Source organism: Furipterus horrens, unplaced genomic scaffold, assembly GCF_987537825.1.
Source record: "Furipterus horrens unplaced genomic scaffold, mFurHor1.1.pri manual_scaffold_17, whole genome shotgun sequence".
In the NCBI taxonomy this organism is placed as follows: Eukaryota; Metazoa; Chordata; class Mammalia; order Chiroptera; family Furipteridae; genus Furipterus; species Furipterus horrens.
The window spans coordinates 16,233,196-16,256,250 of NW_028327187.1; positions in this window are offsets into that span (position 1 = coordinate 16,233,196).

A 23,055-nucleotide genomic window follows, 5' to 3' on the forward strand; every position below is an offset into this window, starting at 1 on the left:
GAAATACAACAAAAACAAATGAACAGGAAACAAGATGGTGGAAGAGTAAGTGGAAGCTACACTAACCTCCTCCCAGAATAGTCTGGATTTACAACTTAATTTTGGAGAAATCATCTGGAATAACCAAGCAAACACTAGCTGGAGAGAAGTCTTATTACCACGGAGAGACAGAAAAGGCCGTTACATCACAACATGACCGGTAGGGAGTGCGGAGACGTGGAAGGGCTGGCTGGGCTCCCACTGGTGGCAGCTGAAAGGACTGAGAAAGGCATTTCTGTACACCAACAATAAAATAGCAGAGACAGAGACAAAAAAGAAAATACCATTTACTATAGCAACAAGAAAAATAAAGGACCTAGGAGTAAACTTAACCAAAGAGATAAAAGACCTGTACTCTGGAAATTACATAACATTGAAGAAGAAATTAAGGAAGATACAAATAAATGGAAGCAAATACCATGTTCTTAGATGGGAAGAATCAACATCATCAGAATGGCCATACTACCCAAAGCAATTTACAGATTCAATGCAATCCCTATTAAAATACCAATGACATATTTCACAGACCTAGAACAAATACTCCATAAATTCATATGGAACCAAAAAAGACCCCGAATAACAAAAGCAATCTTAAGACAGAAGCACACAGCAGGAGGAATCACAACACCCGATATCAAACAATACTACAAAGTCATTGTAATCAAAACAGTCTGGTACTGGCATAAGAACAGACATATAGATCAGTGGAACAGAATAGAGAGTCCAGAAATAAACCCAGGCCTCTATGGTCAACTAATATTCGATAAAGGAGGAAGGAACATAAAATGGAGTGAGAAGAGCCTCTTTAACAAATGGTGCTGGGAGAACTGGATAGGGACGTGCAAAAAAATGAAACTAGACCACCAACTTACACCACACACGAGAATAAACTCAAGATGGATCAAAGACTTAAATGTAAGCCGTGACACCATAAAAGTCCCAGAAGAAAACATAGGCAAGAAAATATCAGATATCTCACGTAACAATTTCTTCACGGATACATCTCCTAAAGCAAGAGAAATAAAGGGAAAAAACAAATAAATCGGATTACATCAAACTAAAGAATTTCTGCTCAGCAAAAGAAAACATCAGCAAGATGAAAAGGAAACCAACCATATGGGAAAACATATTTGCTAATGATATCATAGACAGGGGACTGATCTCCAAAATATATAAAGAGCTGATATGACTCAACATCAAGAAAACAATCAACCCAATTAAAAAATGGGCAAAAGATCTGAACAAACACTTCTCTGAAGAGGACATACAGAAGGTCCTTAGACACATGAAAAAATGCTCAACATCATTAGCCATCAGGGAGATGCAAATAAAAAACACAATGAGGTACCATTTTACACCAGTCAGAATGGCCATCATCAACAAATCAACAAACAACAAGTGGTGGTGAGGATGTGGAGAAACAGGAACCCTACTGCACTGTTGGTGGGAATGCAGACTGGTGCAGCCACTATGGAGAACAGTATGGAATTACCTCAAAATATTAAAAATGGAACTGCCTTTTGAACCAGCGGCTCCGCCGTCGTCGTCGTCGGCAGCCATCCGTCTCAAGAGACGATGGCGTAGCTTCTTGAGAGTCTATCTGCACCGCCGAGAATGGCTGTGCAGTCCGACTCGGGAATGACAATCCCTGCTGCACTTGTTACAGGTGAAGGCAGATGGCTGTTGTTGCTGCTGTTGACGCTGCTTCTGCCTCGATCTTTTCTGGACCGCCTCCTCGTTGCGCGCAGCCTCTGCGCGTGACGTACCTTGCCTGACCGCGAGCCTCCAGGCTAGGCGGTCGTCTGCTTGAACTTCCCATGTGTTGAGATTGATGGAGCATTGTGTCATGTCCTTTTTGCAGATGTCTTTGAACCGCAGTTTTGGGCGCCCTGTCATCCTCTGGCCTTCTGCTAGCTCGCCGTAGAGTAGGTCTTTGGGAATATGGCCTGCATCCACTCTTTTGACATGGCCGAGCCACCTGAGGCGTCTCTCACTAAGAACTGCATGCAAACTGCTCATGTTGGCTCGCTTCAGCACCTCGGTGTTGGGGACCTTATCCTGCCAGGCGACATGCAGGACGCGTCGCAGGCACCTCATGTGGAAGCTGTTGAGTTTCCTTTCGTGCCTTGCGTAGGTGGTCCACGTCTCACTGCCATAGAGGGGAGTGCTGAGTACGCAGGCTTGGTAGATGCGCAGTCTGGTTTTCTCAGTGAGGCTGGAATTGTTCCACGCTCGCCGGTTCAGTTTGGCCATAACTGTGGCTGCCCTGGCGATTCTCCGATTGACCTCCAAGTCGACTGACAGAGAGCTCGAGATGGTGGACCCGAGGTAAGTGAAATCATTGACAACCTCCAGGGTGTATCCGTCGATGGTGATGCATGGGGGAGTCCCCGTGCCTTGAGCCATAACGTTCGTCTTCGTCAGGCTGATGGCTAGTCCGAACTCCTTGCATGCGTGGGAAAGGCAAGTGACTAGCTGCTGGAGTCCCTCTTTGGAGTGTGATGTCAAGGCTGCGTCGTCGGCGAAGAGCATCTCACGGATGAGCACCTCTTTGACTTTGGTCTTGGCTCGTAGACGGGCCAGGTTGTAGAGCTTGCCATCGGATCTGGTGTGAATGAAGACACCCTCGCTGCAGTCCTTAAAGGCGTATTGGAGGAGCATGGAGAAGAAGATTCCGAACAGCGTAGGCGCGAGGACGCAGCCCTGCTTTACTCCGCTGCTGACTGGGAAGGCCTCAGAGGTTGCGCCGTTGTAGGACACCGTGCTGTGCATGTTGTCGTGAAAGGACATGACCACAGCAAGCAGATGTGGTGGACAGCCAATCTTCTGTAGCAAGCTGAAGAGTCCGCTTCGACTGACCAGATCAAACGCCTTCGTGAGGTCGATAAAGGCGAGGTAGAGTGGTTTATGCTGCTCGTGACACTTCTCCTGCAGCTGGCGTAGGGAGAAGATCATGTCCACTGTTGATCGGCCAGCTCTGAAGCCACACTGGGACTCTGGGTAGACGCGGGAAGCAAGGGTCTGCAGGCGGGCAAGAGCGACCCGGGCGAATACTTTGCCGACGACGCTGAGGAGAGAGATGCCCCGGTAGTTGTTGCAGTCGCTGCGGTCTCCTTTGTTCTTGTACATGGTGATAATGTTGGCGTCTCTCATATCCTGGGGGATGTAACCCTCCTTCCAGCAGAGACAGAGTAGATGGTGGAGCGGCTGTAGCAGGACTGGTTTCCCGCTCTTTAGGATTTCTGGAGGGATTCCGTCGCTTCCTGGTGCTTTCCCGCAAGCGAGGCTGTCGATGGCTTTGCCGAGCTCTGCCGCAGTAGGTGGGGTGTCTAGCTCCTCCATGACTGGTAGGTCTGGGATGGCGTTAAGAGCAGTGTCTGTTACGGCGTTCCTCGTTGCGTACAGCTCGAGGTAGTGCTCGGTCCACCGCCGCATTTGCTGTTCCTGGTCAGTGATGACCTCACCTGTCTTGGACTTAAGGGGGGCGATCTTGGAGGGGATTGGGCCTGTTGCCTTCTTAATACCCTCATACATTCCTCGTGCGTTGCCTATATCGGCGGCTTCCTGGATGCTTCTGCACAGGTTTAGCCAATAGGTGTTGGCACAGTGGCGGGCGGTCTTCTGGACTTTGTTCCTGGCAGCCCGTAGAGCTTGAAGTGTACTGGGAGTGGGCGTGACCTTGTAAGCCAGTAGGGCCTTCCTCTTAGCCTCGATCACGGGTTCCATTTCTTCCCAGTGAGCCTCGTACCAGTCAGCGTTCTTCCGCTCTTTCTTCCCGTAAGCAATAATGGCGGAGTTGTATATGGCGTCGCGGAGACGTGACCAATTGGATTCGATAATGTTATCTGCCGCCATTCCCTCGCCGAGTGCATCTTCCATCTTGTTGATGAATTGCTGGGTCTTAACTGGGTTGCTGGCACAACTGGTGTTGATGCGTGGGCGACCCTTCATCTTGGAGTGGTGCAACCTCTTCGACATTATGCGCACCTTGCTTACCATGAGGGCATGGTCCGTGTCGCAGTCTGCACTGTGGTAGCTGCGGGTGAGGAGGGTGCTGCCAATATCCGTTCTTCTGGTGATGATGAGGTCAAGCTGGTGCCGGTGGCGGGAGTGGGGGTGCCTCCATGAAACCTGGTGGATCTCTTTGCACTTGAAGAATGTGTTTGTCACGCACAGGCCGTGGTGACACGAAAGCTCAAGCAGTCGCTGACCATTCTCATTGATCTTTCCTCTCCCAAAGTTTCCGACGCAGGTGGGCCAGGCCATGTGGTCGGCTCCTACTCTTGCGTTGAAGTCTCCAAGGAGATAGAGAGCGTTACTTCTGGGGATCTTGGATAACGCTTCGTCCAGTCCATGGTAGAACTGTTCTTTCTCTTCGGTGGTGGTGCAGAGGGTTGGGGCGTACGCGCTAAGAATGCTGACTGGGTTGAAAGTTGTTGACAATCGGAGGGTAAGTAATCTCTCTGTGCCTCCTGTGGGTGGCTCTATGGAGTTAACAAGCGTGTTCTTCACAGCGAACCCCACACCGTGCTGTCTTGGTTGGTCCGGAGACTTCCCTTGCCAGTAGAAGGTGTAGTTGGTTTCTCTGATAGTTCCATTGTCGGCCAACCGGGTCTCCTGTAGAGCCGCAATGTCGATGTTTAGTCGTGCCAGTTCCGTGTCGATGACCGCAGTTTTCCTGGCATCATTGATCCACGGAAGGTCTGCAGTAAGTCCGGGGCACATGGTCCTGATGTTCCAGCTAGCGAGGCGAAGAGCCGGAGGCTTCTTTCTTGTTGTTTGCTTGGAATTGCCTGGTGCGAGTGTTTTGTGGCCCACTTTTCGAGAGACGCCTCTCTGATCCCCACGCACCCAGTGGGGCAGGCGAGCCATGGCGAGACGGCACCTAATTGGCTGGGGGCTGCCCAGCTTGAGGCGGGCGGTAGCTGTCCAGTGAGGTGCGATGACCTCTCCCACCATCAGAGGAGACCCCTTGTGCTCGTTTCCTTTGCCAATTGGATGAGCTTATAACCGGTATCTGTCTCCTCCCGTGTTGAGTCGACATCTTGCGATGACGCTGGAGTGTCCTCTCCAGTGAAGCTACAAAGCCTGGGCAGGGTGATATGGAGGGCCAGCTGTTGCCCATGCAGCAGACCCCCCCTCTCTTCGCAGCTGAAGGATCCAAGGGGAAAGACAGAGTCAATACAGCTTGGCTTCAGGTGCGCCGCAGGAGTTGCCGGTGTTGACTACAACGTCAAACCGCCTTAGGGACTCCGGCTCCGGATTTTCTGTCGGGGTTTACTCCCTTAGCCTTTCCCCTGAAGAGGTATGCCGCAAGGCAGCGGAGGTTTTTTGGAATCAGAGTTTTCCTTCTCTGATGTGCCCTGACTGGAAGATCGAACCAGCGACACTTAGCTCGCAGGCCGACGCTCAATCTCACTGCTGTGATTATACCCTAAGCATTACCTTCATGTAATCTCTCTTAATTCCAAATGCATAAAAGAAACTGCAAACTGTTATTCTCTGGAGCATTTACAATCTCTCTTCCTGGCAATTATCGTCAGTTTTGGCTCAAATAAATTGTTATAAAAAATTCAACATGTTTGGACATTCTTACGTTGAATGTGTATAATTAGTGACCCCGAAGAGTGGGAGCTAGATAAGTGAAGTGTTTGAGGTAGGTCTTACTAAACTTTCCATGCAGGGGAATTGAGTTTTTAGATATGAATTCAAAACTAGGTCAATAGAGCACTTGTAAAATATATTATAGCTACTGCACTGTTGGTGGGAATGCAGACTGGTGCAGCCACTATGGAAAACAGTATGGAATTACCTCAAAAGATTAAAAATGGAACTGCCTTTTGAACCAGTGACTCCACTACTAGGATTATACCCAAAGAATCTTGAAACACCAATTCAAAAGAACTTATGCACCCCTATGTTCATTGCAGCACTGTTTACAATAGCTAAGTGCTGGAAACAACCTAAGTGCCCATCTGTAGATGAGTGGATCAAAAAACAGTGGTACATTTACACAATGGAATACTATGTAGCAGAAAGAAAGAGGGAACCCCTGCCATTTGTAACAACAGGGATGGAACTAGAGAGAATTATGCTTAGTGAAATAAGCCAGGCAAAGAAAGAAAAATACCATATGATATCACCTAATACAGGAAACTAAAGAACAGCACAAACAAAGGAACTAAATAGAACAAAGAGCAGAATAGCAGTCAATAGGGGGGAAGGGAGCGGGAGAGAAGGGGGATAAGTAAGGGAAGGGTTTAGTCAAAGAACCGGTATAAATGACTCATGGACATGGACAATGGGGAGGGATATGATTGCGGGAGAGAAATTGTATTTCTCTGTTGTTTATTTGGGACTTCTCTCTCTTTTTCTTGATTAGACTGGCTAGAGGCTTGTTGATTTTGTTTATTTTTTTGAAGAACGAGCTCCTAGTTTTGTTGAACTTTTGGATTGTTTGTTTAGTCTCTATGTCATTTAGTTCTGCTCTGTTTATTAGTGGCATTGAGAATCTTTTCGTATATCTATTGGTCATCTGTATGTCCTCTTTGGAGAAGCGACTATTGAAGTCCTTTGCCCATTTTAAAAATTGACTTGCTTTGGGGGAGGGTGGTTGAGTAGTATAGTTCTTTATATATTTTGATCCCCTTATCAGATGTATCTTTGGCAAATATGTTATCCTATTCAGTGGGTTGTCCTTCCATTTTGTTGATGGTTTCCTTTGCTGTGAAAAAGTCTTTTAGTTTGATGTAGTCTCATTTATTTCTTCGTTTGTTTCCCTTTCTCAAGGCAATATGTCAGAAAAAGTACTGCTATGAGTGGCATCATATATGTTACTGCCTATGCTTTCACCTCGTTTTTTTTTTTTTTTTTGTGGTTTTGAGTCTCACACTTAAGTCTTTAATTAATTTTGAGTATTCTTGGGCATGGTGTAAGAAAGTGGTCTAATTTCAATTTCTGCATGTATTTACCCAATTTTTCCCAGCACCATTTACTAATTAGACTGTCTTTATCTCATTGTGTGTTCTTGCCTCCTTTGTCAGATATTAATTGATCATAAATCCTTGGGTTTGTTTTTAGGTGCTCTATTCAGTTTCATTGATATATGATATATGTCTGTCTTTATGCCATAATTGACACCCCTTGAGTCTGCCTAGACCTCTACATGCCTTCCCAGGCAACTGAGGCCTTAGTATGGAGAAAGCTCCACAGGGTGGGGCTACAGGGGGTTCAGGTGGTAGAGCTATTGCATTCCTCCTGGCTGATGCCATATGGTGGGAGAGGGCTCCACCCAAGAAAGATTGTGTCTGCAGTGTGGGAGAGTGTCTCTGCACAGGTACCCTGGTTGCTGTCTCTTCATCTCTCTCCCAAGAGACACAAACCCTAGTCTCTCCTCAAGCTACTCTAGTCCACTCTGACCTATCTCTGCTGGAGCCCTAGGTAGATGGATTTAAATGAGATTTTGTGCATTGGCCTTTTAAGAAGGCACTGGTGTCTCAGGATAGAATCCCTGCTGATTTTCAGAGCCAAATGTTATGTGGTTGGCTCTTCTTCCTCTGGTACTCTGGGATGGGGAGCTGAGCATGAGGGTGAGACCCCATTCTACTCAGAGGAAACCTTTTCAGTTAAGCTATCCTTCCAAAATTTCAGCTGTTGCCTGTGGGAACAGGGCCAGCCTAATTCATATCACTTCCTTTCCTACCAAATGTGGCTTCTTGAATTGTCTTAAACCATTGTGATGCACATGATTTATCAAAAGAGAATCTTTCCATTTAAAAGTTGCTGGATTTTATGTTTCATTTCTCAGATTATCCTCTTTATAAATCTTGACATAAAATTCATCAACAGTTTGAAGAAGACAGTTTTGCAATAGCAGTTTCCACTGACATTTTTGGGGAATCAATACAAATTAGCTCAAAGAGGTAATAACACATTCTGTCACTGTCCTTGTCTATTAATATACTTCTGAGAGTTAAATTATTTTTGTATTCAGGGGAAAAATGAACAATGGAATGGTCTTGTTACCATTTGAAATAAGTTAGTTTTCCTGTCTCACTTTAATATATGTATGTATGTATTTTTGATGAACTCTGATATGAGCTCTGAATAGAAGGAACTTAAAGTCATGGAAAATGTTTTAAAACCACAAGTAGTAATGACACATAGAAAGATATATTATAGTTGGTTAGTATAGAGCATATAAGCTATATGTGAAAGTTTAAACATATTATAAAAAGCATAGAACCTTCCAAGATCAATGCATTTTACTCTTCAAAGTGATACCTAGAGGCAGCTTTTGCTTGGAAAAAGATGGTGATAATCACTGTATAATGATAAATAAAGCACAAGAACCAGATCTGACATTGATCACTTATACCTAGAAATCTTAAATGTAACTTACAACCTTGTGGCATTTAAAGAATACTTCTAATTTACTTTTTTGATTTCATTTTTAAGTGTTCTCCTGTATGAAACTTTCACTGGAGGAAAACATCAAACTACTGTCACCTGACATGGTTTATACTTTTTCAACTCTACATCTCTTTTCAGAAAACTCCTTTCTGGAATGTTATTACCACATCCACACCCCAAATCTTTCCCCCTGTTTCCACTCTGACCCTCATATTTCTGCCTTATAAAAATCTAAAGCTCCCCAGTGGAGGGGTCACTACCATATTCTTACAGAAAAGGAAGTGTACATCTTTACTTTGGCATGAGACAAACCTTTCTAGTGTTAGTTTTATTTTAATTTAAACTGGAAGAGGATTCTGGATATTCCACTAAACATCACAGCTCTAGAGTCATTTGTTGTGTGTGTGTGTGTGTGTGTGTGTGTGTGTGTATTCTTGAATAAGGTGATACCATAGCCTTCTATCCTGTACTTTCTGAACCAGTAATACAAATCATTCCCTAATAACCTACCTTATTTCTGCTTATTATGATTATTATCTTCATCATTTTCTTAGTTAAAATGTAGGCTCTCTTTAATCTTGTAACCATTTTGTTCATGGAGAAAAGATGCAAGTGTCAAGATGTCTATAAAGGTGCAAAAACTACAATGCTTATTCATAGAGGACAGCTACAGTTCAGATGCCCATGAGCAGACAACAAACATTTATCAACTAAGGGTTTTTGAAGTTACAATGTGACACAAATTCATCCCATGTTTCCTGATAATGGGAGGGATTTTGGTGGCGTGTTACATGGAAGCCATAAGTGACAAAGGGTTGTGGCAATTGGGAAAAATGACTTCTTGGAACTTCATAAATCTTGGTCAAAAACTTACATCATTGAGCAGTCCTGAGTTGTTACCTGCTGTATATGCCTTGTGAAAGCTTCATAAATGACAGCTTCATTCAATATATGGTTTCATGAGAATAATAAAATCTCCCAAGTTAAAGACAACTACATTGGTATTTAACTCTCTTGAAGTTTCTAAGGCCCCTATAGAATTGTAGCTGCTCGAAAATGTATCCTTATGTTGGCAACAACTAGCTTTTTAGTTATTTGGTTGCATGTGCCATTTCTCTTCCCAATCTGTCAACTCTGGGTGATGTTTGATAGAGAATAAAATCCTTATTATACTTACCTGATTCGTCAGACTTATTTCCAAAGTTTTATTCTTAAGGTGTATTGAGACAAGATAGAAAGTATAAATTATGGATTTTGTTGGTTGAACTTTAGTAATAAACTTCTCTCACAGAAAAGGAATATGTGAAATGTCTCCATCAATTCTATTCAGTTAATTTTACTCTCATCTAGGACTCTTAAGAGCATAGAAATAGTGTACCCCAGGATCTCCTCCCAATTTCTCATTTCTGTGACTCAACGCTTATCTCAATTAAAGACTATTTTTGATTTAGAAGAGCTCTTATTTGAAGTTTGAAAATCCAGAATTAAATTATATCACAAGCAACAATAAGGTTTTACCAGTGTGTTCTCTTCCAATACCTTATCTTCCAGGTTTTTTTGATATGGACCAAGGGTAGGTCCTTAATATCAAAAGGATCTGGATCAGAACACTCCTCTCAAAACTCTTCCTGCCTCCATAATAGATGCTCAGAAGGTGCCCTTAATCTGGTTAAAAGTGACCAGTCTCAGATTTCTACATGTCTATTGCAGCAGTGAAAGGATGACCAAGAACTCTGTCCACTTCTAACGAGAAGCCCTCCCTTCATCATCAACAATTACAGCCTTATGTATATTGTTTACTTTGAGATCGTGAGGACAAATATATTATGCCCATTTTATTGATTTACAATAAGTACCACAGGAGAGCTAGGACTTCTCCTGATTCTAATCTGCATATGGCTCTAGGGTAAGGCAACCCTCACCCTATACTCTCTTCCATTTCTCTCCACCTTATTTTTCTCCGTATGTCACCAAGCGATACACTGTGTATTTTAGTCATTTATTTGCTTGATTCTGTCTACTAGATGAGCGCAAGAATTTTTGCCTATGTCCTCCATGAAATAGTTCATTTTAGACGCAATCTAGTGTGGGTGCACAAATAATACCAACAATAATAAAATAAGTGTACAGTAAAAATGTCAAGGTCTCACTTTGTAAACTTGATAATGTCTTTCAGTTTTAGAATACAGATGTGACAGAGGCAGTCACCTTGTTATTGGAGGTTTATGGCACAGACCCACCAGTGACTTTATTCACCAATATTTGTGAATAAAATGCCTGTTTCTCTCTCTTCACAAAGAGTTAGTTTTAGCTTTCAATTGCCAATATCATCACACCAAAGCATTTAAGGTAGTAATTTAATTTCCCTGTTGCATGTATGGGGTCTTTAAAGGACAGAACATCAATTTTAACGGTTCTGCCATAATTGTATCAGAAAAACTTGCACTATGTTAAGAAATCAGCCTCGAGCTGTGTTGCAATTTCCTGATGATCATTTCTTATTATTACCTTAGTAATATGAAGCAATTATTTAGCTATTTTACCAAACAATTCTCCCTTCAATTTTATCTGTTATTGTCTCTTGACATATGAACATTCATTTACAAAAAGAAAAATAGGCCTGTTACCATCTATCTATTTTTTTTCCTGGCTATCATATGACATTTTCAAATTTTTCTCAAAAGTTCAAATTTTGCTTTAGGATACTTGAATATGATTTTATATCTTTTCCATCAGAATTTCACTTATGCATATGGATTCAGAAAAGTTTGTCTTCTCACCCTGAATAGACATCTCTTTATGTAAATACTTTAGATTGAATCAGTATCTGCTCAGAGTATTCATTAATTCATTCAATAAAATCTTACTCAGTACTAACAATGTTATAGGTATAATGCTAAGAATAATTTTTTAAGGACACCTAAGTACAAAACTTTCCCAGTTTGTAGTTATTAGTTGAACAGAGAGGGTCAACATTTCATAAATAAATGTATGCAGAGGGTGGGGTTACAAAGGAGTAAAATATTACCTTTATTTTGGGGATAATATCAATTAACCATCAAAATAAGTATTGGAAGATAGGTAAGTGGTCCCAAGAGGATAGAGTACAGTGGAGCCTACAGTAACAACAACAACAAAAAAGATATGACTGGACAGGTTGACATAAAGGATTTCATGTGTCATAATAAAGAGTTTAAACTTCATTGTCCAGGTAAATTAATTGAGGAGCCTTAAAAATTTAACCAGTCTAATGGAATTGAAAGTAAGAAATCTCATCTGAGAGCAAGGAGCTTGAGCAAGACTGGAAGGGTTAGGTCATTGCACTTGCAGTACTTTAGGCAAAGAGTGTTGTTGACATAAATGATTTTTCTTTTTTCCCATTTCTGGCTCATCATCACAGCCATTTTACTGTTTAGAAGCAATAGATGAGGTCTGCAAGAAGGCGAGAGATAGTCAGAAATTTAGTTCAAGGTGACTTTTGGTTTGATTAGATCTTCAATTGCAGTAATTTAGTCCTCAATAACATTGGTTGTCAAGCACCAAAAACTAAAGTTTGCCCAAGGAGTTTCTTGGAGAAACCTTGTGAATCTTGAGGCTCTAGTTGAAAAATCTGGGTTCCCAGTCACAAGGAAAAGCCGACTTACATGACTGACTTCTGATTTCACTGACATGGGTCTTCTGCTTTCTTACTCCAATGGAAAAATGCTTTAATATTTTCAAAATAGAAGAAAACATATTGGACTAAATTATTGTGATATTGTAACAAATGTTGTGTCAGCTTTGGCTTCTGTAAAAAGAACCTAGCCCAAATTTAAGTAATAATGCTTAAATTGGTGTTAAAATAGAATAGACAATGATATTCAATGTGTTGGCTCATTGAAACATTTTCAAGAGCACAATTTCCTCAATTCATTGTATTCTGATTGTCATAGATGAAGCCATTTTCAGCTCCCCTCCCATCATCTGAAATAGTTAAGGCTCCACTACACCTTTTAGAAAAATTATTTTGTTAACCATTTTGTGATTACCCTGCTAGATCATGAGCCACATGAGAACAAGAACAATATTTCATTTGCTGATGGGTCCACAGCGTGTAGGACACTATTAAAGAGGTCTTCCCCCCTTGGGTTTCAGTATCTACCAATTGAGTTAACTAGGCTTAGTTTCAGGTGATTGTGGGTTGTTATCTGCTGGGGTGTTCACATTTTAAAGTCATGGTAAAATTTAACTTCAATGTTTTTTTTTTTTCTCTCTCTCTCTCTCTCTAAAATCAATTAACTTAACCTCAGATGAGGATTGAGAAAAATTTTTCTGAAAACTTGACAACGCAAAGTGACTTAGTTTTAGGTGCTTATTAGAAAACTAAGGAAATTTTGGGCTTGGATAGTAAATTAGTAAAAGAGGTTTGTTTATATGAGCTTTTCATCCCTGAAATGCTTAACTCTAATGATCAGAGTGTCTCTTTCAAGAGCCACAGCCCCCCAACCCTGAAGCAAGGAGGGCATCTTTCACAGAGGAGATTTCCTGCATTCAAGGAGACAGGGAGGGTCAACATTTCTTTCTTGCAACAGTGTTTGTCAGAACACTTAAATGTAATTGATATGCCATTGTGGAATATTTGGGACAGCCTGTCCTGGGCCCTGACAACCCTTTTATGGCACCTAGTAACTATAACCAACTAAAAATAAATGCCATTTATTTTATCACTTTTCAACTTTCGATAAGCACAGTGTGCTTCACAGGGGAAAAAACCATCTCTTCATTTCCCCCTTACCTGGCACAGAGCATATGCTCTATAAACATGAATTTAATTAAATTTATGAATTAAACATTATGATCTGTTTGGCAACTTAATAATCAAAAGAGGGCCAGTGACTTCACTATTATCATTGTTATAAAATTATTTCATTCAGGTTACGGTAAACAAAATAATTTTGAAATTGAACCTAGAGTTGACTATGTAAAACCATGCTCCAGTTAACTTTACTCATTTTTGACAGGCTTTTATGTGTCATGAGATAGTTGTTCTATGCAAGAAGTGAATGATTTAAATTATTCAAATAAACTTAGTGGAACACATTAGCCACTGTGGGGTAGCAGAACTTTGCTACCCAAAAATATATCTCTTTGGCATGAGGATAATTTTAGGCTGATTATTTTTTATAAACAAAAGACTCAAAGAAAGCTTTTTACCTCCCCATCGACTGCTTAAAAGAATTTATATGGAGGACTTGGTTCAAGAAGAAGAGCTATCCCGAGGTAACTACAAAAAAATATGGGCTATGTGTGATAAGCTGTGCTTAGTTCAGCAAGGCTTTGCTATTTAAATCGATGTCCTTTGTCTCTCCATAGCATGGAAAACAAATATTTGGTGACCAAATGTTTGTTCTTCCCATCTTGCTATGAATTGTTTTTCTTTCCTTTGAAGCCACCACAGACACTTACCCTCTTCTCCTTAGCTATGGATATTATATAAGCCTCCATTGCCTGATTAACTTCAGGCCTCTGATGCTTATGAAGCCCTTGTATACACAAAAGTAAACGTAAGTTTCTCTGTTAATCTGTCTTCTATCAATTTAATTCTTACATCAACCAGAAGAAGAACATAGAAGAGTATAAATGAAATTTCTTCCCCTCAACACTACTAACTGGAAAAGTTAGCTAAATAGTTTTCATTACAATAATCACAGTATACACATATTCATGTATGTACACACACACAAACACACACATTCTTCTTTCTTGTCTTAGAATAACTTTTGACTTTAATTGAGTTCCTAAATATTATTGTAGTAACTTAGTGATTAAATTAAACAATTCCACTCATTTGAAATATGTAACTTAAAAATTACATGAACAAATATATTTATTGAAGAAAATATTTGCAGAAGTAGGACATGAAAATTCTCTACAATACCACCACAAAGTTATATATCTTTACCTATAATTATAATAAAAATGCAATCATACCTATTAACTATTTGGCACTCTGAAATAGGAAAAGAACTACAAACATGCCAAAAAAAGAAGAAAGAAAATAATACAGATCAGAGCAGAAATAAATGAAGTAGAGTCTAAAATAACAATACAGGACATACTGAAGATCCATAGACACACGAAAAAATGCTCAACATCACTAGCCATCAGAGAGATGCAAATAAAAACCACAATGAGATACCACTTTACACCAGTCAGAATGGCCATCATCAACAAATCAACAAACAACAAGCGCTGGTGAGGATGTGGAGAAACAGGAACCCTACTGCACTGTTGGTGGGAATGCAGACTGGTGCAGCCACTATGGAAAACAGTATGGAATTACCACAAGAAACTAAAAACTGCCTTTTGAACCAGCTATTCCACTGCTAAGATTATACCTGAAAAATACTAAAACCCTAACTCAAAAGAACTTATACATCCCTGTGTTCATAGCAGCACTGTTTACAATAGCTAAGTGCTGCAAACAGCCTAAGTGCCCATCCGTAGATGAGTGGATCAAAAGACGGTGGTACATTTACACAATGAAATACTATGCAGCAGAGAGAAAAAAGGAACTCCTGCCATTTGCGATAACATGGATCGAACTAGAGAGAATTATGCTTAGTGAAATAAGCCAGGCAAAGAAAGAAAAATATCATATGAACAACATAAACAAATGAACTAAATAGGACAAGGAGCAGAATAACAGTCAATAGGGGGGAGGGGGATGGAGAGAAGGGGGATAAGGGAAGGGTTTAGTCAAGAAATGTGTATAAATGACTCATGGACATGAACAATGGGGAGGGATATGATTGTGGGAGAAGGGGTGGGCTGGGGGGGAGCAATGGGGAAAAAATGGGACAACTGTAATTGAAAAACCAAAGAATAAAATTTTTTTAAAAGTGAAATAATAAAATAACAATACAAAAGATTAATGAAACCAAGAGCTTGATCTTTGAAAAGATAAATAAGATTGAAAAATCTTTAACCAGACTTGTCAAGAAAAAAAATATAGGACCCAAATATACAAAATCAAGAATGAAAGAGGAAAAGTAACAACTGACACCAAAGAAATACAAAGGATTGTAAGAAAGCATTTTGAACTACTATGTGATTTAAAAAACTGGACAATCTCAATGAAATGGATAAATCCCTAGAAACATGCAATTTTCAAAAATTGAATAAGGAATAATTAAAAATCTAAATATACAGATTATATGTAACAAAATTGAGGCAGTAATAAAAAATTTCCAACAAACGAAAGTCCTGAAAAGTATGGTTTCACAGGTGAAGTTTAATAAAAATTAAAGAAAAACTAACACCTATACTTCTCAAACTACTCTGAAAATTCTAGAGGAGGAAAGACTTCTCTGTTCATTTTGTAAGGCCATCATTATTGTAACTCCAAAGTCAGATAAAAATACTACAAAAAAAGAAAATTACAGGCCACTATCCCTGAAAAATATAGATGCTAAAATCTTCAACAAATATTAGCAAACTGAATCTAGCAAATAATTTAAAAAGTCATACACAATCTTCAAGTGGAATTTATTCTGGAGATGCACGGTTAGTACAACATCCACAAATCAATAAATATAATACAGCATATAAACAAAATGAAGGGAAAACATCACATGATCATATCAATAAATGCTGAAAAATTGTGTGATAAAATCCAGCATCCATTTATTATTAAAATTATCAGGAAAATGGGAATAGTAGGAACATACCTCAATGTAATAAAGAGCATATATGGCAAACCCACCACCATCTTACTCAATGGACAAAAATTACAAGTGATTCCTTTAAGTTCAGGAACAATACAAGAATGTCTGCTTTAACCATTTTTATCTAGCATAGCACTGAAAGTTTTAACCACAGCAATCAGACAAGAAAAAGAAATACAAGGCATCCAAGTTGGAAAGGAAGAAGTAAAACTATTATTATCTGCAGATGACATGATACTGTATATGGAGAATCCTAAAGATTCGACCAAAAAACTACTAAACCTGATAAATTAATTCAATGAAGTATCAAGATACAAAATAAATATCCAGAAATCAGTTGCACTTATACATACCAATAATGAACTACTTCAAATGTAAACTAAGAAAATAATTTCATTTACAATCACATAGAAAACAAACAAACAAACAAAAACCTATGAGTAAATTTAACCAACGATGGAAAAGACCCAAACTTGGAAAATTACAAGACTCTGTGAAAAGAAACTGAAGATACAGGTAAGTGGAAGCATATACTGTGTTAATTACTAGGAAGAAATAAAATCATCAAAATGTCCACACTCCCCAAAGCAATCTGTAGATTCAGTGCAATTCCTGTGAAAATACCAATGGCATATTTCACAGAACTAGAACAATTATTTCAAAAAGATATATGGAACCACAAAAGAACCCAAATAGCCATAGCAGTCTTGAGAAATAAGAACAAAGTTGGAGGAATCACTCTACCTGATATCAAACTATACTACAAGGCTATCGTAATCTAAACAGCATGTTATTGGCATTAAAATAGACATGTTGATTAATGGAACAGAATAAATAGCCCAGAAATGAATTCATGCATTTATTTTCAATTAATATTTGACAAAGAGGGCAAGAACATACAATAAAGATAATCTAGTCAATAAATGGTGTTGGGAAAATTGGTCAGATACATGTAAAAACTAAAACTATACCACTTTCTTATACCATATATAAGAATAAGTTCAAAGATGAATAAAAACTTAAATGTAAGTCATGAAATATAAAAATTCTAGATAAAAACATATGCAGTAAAGTCTCAGACATCTCTTATAGTACTATTCTTGCCAGTACATCACCTAGGGCAAAAGAAACAAAAATAAATAAAGAAACAAATGGGATTATATCAAACTAAAAAGGTTCTGCTCAGCAAAAGAAACCATTAAAAAATGAAAAGCGAACCCACTCCATGGGAGAACATATTTGCCAATGATAATGTAATAAGGGGTTAATTGCTAAAATATATAAAGAACTTATACAACTGAGCATTAGGAAGACGAACAACCCAATTAAGAAATGAGAAGAGGATCTTAATAGACATTTCTCCAAAGAGGTCATACAGACAGCTCATAGACATATGAAAAAATGCTCAACATCACTAATCATCAAAGAGATGCATATTCAAACCCCAATGAGATATCACCTGTTGGAATGGCTATCATCTGTAAATCAACAAATAACAAAGGGCTGGAGAGGATGTAGAGAAAAAGAGAACTTTAGCGTACTGTTGGTGGAAATGCAGACTGATACAGCCACTATGGAAAACCGTATGGAGTTTACTCAAAAAGTTAAAGATGGAACTTTTTTTTCAACCCAGCAATCTCACTTTTGGTACTATATACTACTAAGAATCCCCAAACACCAATTTGAAAGAAGATATGCATCTCTATGTTTGCAGCAGCATTATTTGTAATAGCCAAGATCTGGAAACAGCACAAGTGCCCATCAGTAGATGAGTGTATAAAAAAATGCAATGGTACAACCCTGGCCAGATTCTTCATTTTGTTTGAGCATCGTCCTGTACACCAAAAGTTTGCGGGTTCAATCTCCAGTTGGGGTGCATACGGAAGGCAAGAGATCAATGTTTCTCTCTCATGTCTATGATTTTCTCTCTCTCTTTGTTTCTCTTTCCCTTTTCTGCTCTTTCTCTCAAAAACAAAAACAAACAACAACAACAACAACAAACCCACAGTGGTACATTTGCACAATTGAATGCTACACAGCTGTAGAAAAGAAGCAGCTCTTACCTTTCGCAACAGCATGGATGGACCTAGAGATTATTATGCTGAGTGAAATAAGCCTGTCAGAGAAAGACAAACATATTATCCCACTTATATGTCGAATCTAATGAACAAAATAAATTGATAAACAGGATAGAAACAGAGGCATGGATACATGGAACAGACTGACAACTGTCAGAGTTGAGGTGAGGGGGTAGACTGGATGAAAGAAGGTGTAGTTTTTAGCCAACAAACATATATGCATAACACATAGACACAGACAACAGTTCAGTGATGGCCAGAAGAAAGAAGAGACAAGAGCTGGGTGGAGGTGGGTAAAGGATAGGGGAAATGGGGACATTTGTAATAATGTCAACAATAAAAATAAAGTTAAAAAAAAGACCAAAAAAAGAAAATTAGTTCCACAAGTGTCCAGTTATTGAAATCAACCAAGATACCTAAAACAGAGGAGCCTGAGTAAGAAGTGAAGAAAAGCAGACTGGTTCTTTATCTAGTCCTGTGGCTGGCAATGTGTTTATTGGAGATAGCCATCCTTTAAGTGATGTCTCTTTGAAATGGATGACAATTAAAGCTTAAGTCAGACACTTACATTTAAAAAATGTCAGAGCTTACAAAAAAATGAGTAAATTTTAAAAAACTCTTCAGATAACTGTATTGCTATCAGAAAGAAACAGTCTAAAGATTCCAATTTAGTATAATTTTCAATATATCCTACAAAATTTTTTCTTGTATGTCAAAAACATTATAAGTCAATATAGAATCTACATAATTCACTTGTTTTGCTTTTCATCCATTACATTTTTTCTAAGGATAAAATGAACAATTTACTAAAACATGGCTGCTAGCTCATCATTCTTTGCGTTAATGCATCATCAGGCTAAATTAAATACCAAGAGATAATCTTCAAAAAAAACAAGGTGTTTATCACAAAACTCATCATAATTGAATCTGACCCTGACAACACTGACATTTTACTCTTAACTATAGGAGAAATAATTTTACTCCACCATCTACAATGACATTGCATTATGATATATCTAAAATTATAATTTTACAACCATGATTAGTTCAGTCTTCTTTCAGCAAACATATACTGAGCCCCTAATTACATAAGCACTCTGCTAGGCACTGAATTAAAGTAACAAACAAGACAAGAAAAGTATCTGACTTCACGATAGAGTTTATAGTGTTCTACAAGCATATAAATTTCATAGAATGAATCTTGTTCAAAGATTAAAAATAAAAACAAAATAAAATGTAAAACAGCTTTTGTGTTAATAAAAGACCTCATTTATGTTTCATTCACCGTACACCAAGTGGTATTCTACTTGTTTTATATGCATATACAAGGTCTGTCCAGAAGATATCCAGCCATGTAGTATGAAAAATAAAGACATTTATTGGAGAAGATACAAGATACAAGAAACATTGTACATAGAACAATGATGCCTCGGTCCCCTTCAAAGGAGGCACCTTGGGACCTCACACAGTTCCCCCAATTGCCATCAGCTGTCCAGTCACATTTTCCTGGATCTCATCGATGGTCTGAAATCTCTCCCTTTTTAAAGGTGGTTTTAGTTTTGGGAAAAGCCAGAAGTTGCAGGGTGCCAATTCTGGGCTGTAGTGGGGCTTAGTCACCTGGGCGACTTGATGTTTCAGCAAAAAAAAAAAACTCTGCACCAGTTGTGATGTGTGAGCAGGCACGTTATGATGAAGCTGCCAATCCCAACTTGCTCATAGCTGCATCCTTCTGAATCATCTGAATACTTTCAATGGAAGAATGTTCAAACTTAACACAAAATTTGATTCAGATTCATTGCTCCACTTGGTCAGTCATTTGAATGCAATAGCCACATAGCACACATGCTCATTCAATGTCGTCTACTACCCACACTGGCTAGTACAGTGAAGTCATCATTGTTCACATATGCTCATTCCAGTCTACTCTCCTTGGCTGTCAGGTTACATCGATGTCACACAAACCGTTCTCGTTAGAGTAACAATGGACATTTTCTGGGCAGACCTTAATATTAATTCATTTCATCATCCTAACAACCCAAAGAGGTAAGTATTATGCAAGTATCACCATTTTATATATGTGGAAACTGAACCATAGAGAAATAAAGTGACTTCTTCAATGTCATGCAGCTAGAAAGCAGAGTGAGTTTCAAACCTAGTGAATCTGGCTCCTGAGTTCAAACTCTAGACTACTTCTGGAATATGATGAAATGTTTTCCTAGTTTTTTACAATATATTTTATATATTTACTTATGACTTTAACAATTTTTATTTATAATTTTAAAAATATGTTTGGTAATACTTCAGAGTTTATTTAATATGGAACACAAATAAATTATTAATTCTCTTCATTTCCTGTGCTTCGATTGAAAGGATTCTCTGCTATAACTCTTTTTAAAAGTACCTTTATCTGTTGTACTTTAGAGTACCTATAGCTGTCTCTCCTTATCTAGCTCTTGTGTCCATAGCTTCCTTAAGTATTCAGAACACATATGAAAACCAGGATATAAACAAACAAACAAAGAAATGTCCTCAGCAGCCAAAATAGATGTTGTAAGTTTATTCATGAGAAAGTATTCCAGGCTCTCACTCAGGGGTAGTTTAACTTTAAACAAAATTATAATAAGCTCTAATAAGCTGCAGCTGATTGAAAGTAGAAGGGGGTTATAAAGAGGATTTTCACAACCTAACGAGAATATATAATAAAAGAAAACCATAAATATGTCATGCAGAAGTGTCAAAAATATTTTCTGAGGCTACTTAGTGCAGGAATAAACCATATTTGTATAACCAAAGAAAGTGATTGAAGTTTACAATGATATTCCACAATTTTTAATAAAAGGTTTGAGTTCAGTCAATTTTGTTTAAAATCAGTAGATTTCCACTAATAATGACATATGATTAAAACAAGGTATTGATGATGAAGTGACTAAAGGAGAATTCTCATATAAAGTACAGCATTTCTGTAAGGCATTTTGTCAACATTTATCATAAGCAATAGTGTTCTCATCCAGTTTTCTTTATTATGAAAATTATAAAGTAAAATTCATTTTTCTTAATAATCTTAGTGTTTTCTAGGTTTTCTTTTTTAAAGATTTCTGATTTTATCTGATACCATTTTGTTTCTACTTTTTAACTTCACTTCTTGACTCAAGAAGTTATTTTTTTATGAAAAAAAAGCTATAATATTCACCTGCTGTCTTGTAATTATTTGGCATGACAAGGTCTGAAGCTATAGATTCATATATAAGACTGTGGTTTAAAGGGCTAGTTACATATAGTTTGCCAGTAATCTTAGGCTCATGATTAAAAATATCTTGTTGTGAACTAATTTCCTGGAAGTGTCATCACAGTCTTGCATGATGGATCATCTCCCGATGATGTCTTTATTTGTTGTGGTGTTCTCAATCTGGAATGCTCTCTCTGAACTTCTATCTCCATACGTCTCCATCTATCAAAATCCCTCTCACTATTATTTAGAAACCTGCTTGAATATCATCTTCTCTATGCAGACTTTTCTAGCCATTCAGTGAGAGGCAAAACTGTGCTCAGACATAACTTGATTTTGAATTCCAGCTCTGCCACCTACCAGGTGTGTGGTATTGAATAAATGGTTTTACTGCTCAGATCCTCAAATTTTTTATTCATAAAATGTGACTAATTTAGGGCCCTGTCTTACAGGATTGTTGTGAGAATTAAATAAGATTGCTTCAGAAAGGTATAAACAATTGATAAAAGTACTCTAGCTTTATAGCACATCTAGTATTCAAATTGACTAAAGGAAGCAATTTTGAGATCCAATTACAGACACTGATGACAAAGTAATACAGACAGATTGGGGCTGGGGCAGCACCATTGGCACATTTCATGAATATGCCAGGATGAATTTTTATTAGAAAATGCTATGGCAGAATTACACAGGAATTTGAGATTTGTATTGGAATAAATAAATAGGAAACTCTTTTAATGCATCTCAGCCTACAAGTTTACCAAGGATGATGAAGTTCATGCAAATAATGAAGGAGTAAAATAACAGATGAAATAGAAAACTCTGGAAAGTGCAGTCCTTTCACACTCAACCTTTATGCTGGCCACTGTTTATGCTGAGTTCATGGGTTCTTTCTACTGGCCACAATTTATACTGACACCATGGGTTGTCCAAAGTGAAGTGGCCTATTAACTCAGCTTACTGAATAATCTAATCATATGCAGTGTTTAAAACTAAAGTTATATTATTTACCTTTTTTGGGGGTATAAAAATTGTTATAAAATATTACTTAAAAATACTAAAAATTGTCTTTCAAAAATACCTTGTTAGCATTTTGTAGTTCTATCACTACTTTTTCTCTCCTGCTGAATCTCACACAACCTTCAGCATGCTTGGCTAGGATGGACTAAGGATGAGTCAAAAGTGGAACTAAATTCCTCTGCCTAACATAGTAATAAAGGAAACTTTGGGAATGGGAAGCTGTGTAGATGAGGGAAGGAAGAGGTTGAAGGCAAGACAGAGGAAAAGCTGGCAATATGATCAGGTGCTGTATTCTAAAAAACAAATAAATAAAAAGAACCTTTGGAAAGTCTCCATTGGATAAAATGATTACATGATTTTTTGAGTAGAGGATATTAATTTTAAATGGCATATATTTTATTGTGTTCCTTTGGCATGTACCTTCTCTGTACTGTCGCAGATTTTAACGAAGTCTTTCATGCACATAGCCTTCACTTACTGATTCTTAAAGAAGTAAAAGGATTTGTGTTAGGTCCATCAGAGTATTATTATAGGAGAATAAACCCAAATGATGAACAACTCTGGGCACCTAGGT